This window comes from Perca flavescens, unplaced genomic scaffold (assembly GCF_004354835.1).
Source record: "Perca flavescens isolate YP-PL-M2 unplaced genomic scaffold, PFLA_1.0 EPR50_1.1_unplaced_scaf_21, whole genome shotgun sequence".
NCBI classification, from domain to species: Eukaryota; Metazoa; Chordata; class Actinopteri; order Perciformes; family Percidae; genus Perca; species Perca flavescens.
In genome coordinates this window covers 95846-97500 of record NW_021166637.1, presented here as the reverse complement: position 1 = coordinate 97500, position 1655 = coordinate 95846, and the positions used below count along the sequence as shown (strand labels likewise).

Genomic DNA, 1655 nt, shown 5'->3' with positions numbered 1-1655 from the left:
TGCTGCACTTACAGACTTTAGAGTCGAATCAGTCGTCAGTCCGTGGATCCAGTCCGGGTGGAGCGGGAGTTGTGGGTGAAAGACCGCTGTCCGGGAGCAGCTGAGAGGTGGGGGGGAGTGATCCGGAGTTTCCAGGGAGGCTGACCAATAAGGAGCTGTCAGTAGCGGTTTAAGTGAAAACATTTTATTTTAAGGGATTATTAAGTCGACCTTTACTTTAACTGCTGCGCAGCTGAGCTGGAGCTCCGCCGAGCCTGTGTAGTACTGCCCCCCCCCCCCCTCCCCAGTCCGTCTCATTCCTCTCTCCGTGCGTTCATGGACATCGGAAAAACACAAGCTGCGCCTCGCCTGTAAAGTGGACGAGAGCGGGCGGGAGCAGCCGGGGGGGCGGTGACTAAACTCCGTGGTCAAGCATTCAAAACAGGAAGTGAGAGAAACACTGTAGTCAGATGTCTTTGTGTCATCAGACCCATAAATCAGCCTGTAAACAGTCTCCACTTGTTTTAATGATGACAGAGTAGCTGTCAGAATGCTCTACATGGGATCTGGACTGTAGATGATCTGTAATCTGATCAGATTTAGTCTCTCTGGTTTCTAAACGTAACAATCAGTCACACAACATGTGTTCTGTTCAGAATCAGTCTTTAAATCAGACCCATAACAGTTAAAATCCCTCCAAATCAAAATCAATAAAAAGTTTATATAAAACGATAAAACTGATCATGTTGAGTCGATTCTGAACCAATCAGCTGTTAGATCAGCTGAGAGGCCGGCATTTCCCAGCATGCCCCTGGGTCTGCCAGGGTCTTGCAGTCGGTGGAAAGCAACATTTTTGACGCCTTTTCCGGCAGTTTATGCAGTTTCTTCAATGACTTGGACTTTTTCTCTTAAAGGTCCGATGACTTGGTGCTTTTTGGACCTTTTTTTATATAGACCTTAGTGGTCCCCTAATACTGTATCTGAAGTCTCTTTTATATAGACCTTAGTGGTCCCCTAATACTGTATCTGAAGTCTCTTTTATATAGACCTTAGTGGTCCCCTAATACTGTATCTGAAGTCTCTTTTATATAGACCTTAGTGGTCCCCTAATACTGTATCTGAAGTCTCTTTTATATAGACCTTAGTGGTCCTCTAATACTGTTTGTTTTATTACTGTTATTATTATTATAACTAATTCTATTTTTTCTATTTCTTATACTTTATGTGTATTTTTGTTATTCTGATATTCTGTATTTTCTTTTGAGCTTCTCTAGCACAGGAATTTCCCCAGTGTGGGATGACTAACGTCTGTCTTTTACACGTCATTTAGCTGACTCTTCCTCATCCAAAGCGACTTACTATTGCTATATATGTCAGAGGTCACACACCTCTAAGGGCAACTAGGGGTTAAGTGCCTTGCTCAGGGACACATTGCTTGTTCTATGGCAATGGGAATGGAACCCAGATCTCCCAAACCAAAGGCATGGGGGGGCGGTGACTAAACTCCGTGGTCAAGCATTCAAAACAGGAAGTGAGAGAAACACTGTAGTCAGATGTCTTTGTGTCATCAGACCCATAAATCAGCCTGTAAACAGTCTCCACTTGTTTTAATGATGACAGAGTAGCTGTCAGAATGCTCTACATGGGATCTGGACTGTAGATGATCTGTAATCTGA

The 1655-nt window shown here is 43.9% G+C and overlaps 1 long non-coding RNA gene across 2 annotated transcripts in view; it reads right to left on the bottom strand.

The window, feature by feature from the left end:
• The window catches only part of LOC114551608 (uncharacterized), an 8905-nt gene extending 8614 nt beyond the window's left edge, over positions 1–291 (bottom strand). Inside the window, exon 1 of one of the 2 annotated variants that reach the window (XR_003691951.1) lies at positions 13–291. This is a non-coding gene — a long non-coding RNA (uncharacterized LOC114551608). The remainder of the gene's footprint in view (positions 1–12) is intronic. The other variant, XR_003691950.1, reaches the window with a different exon arrangement.
• Positions 292–1655: the final 1364 nt, after the last annotated feature.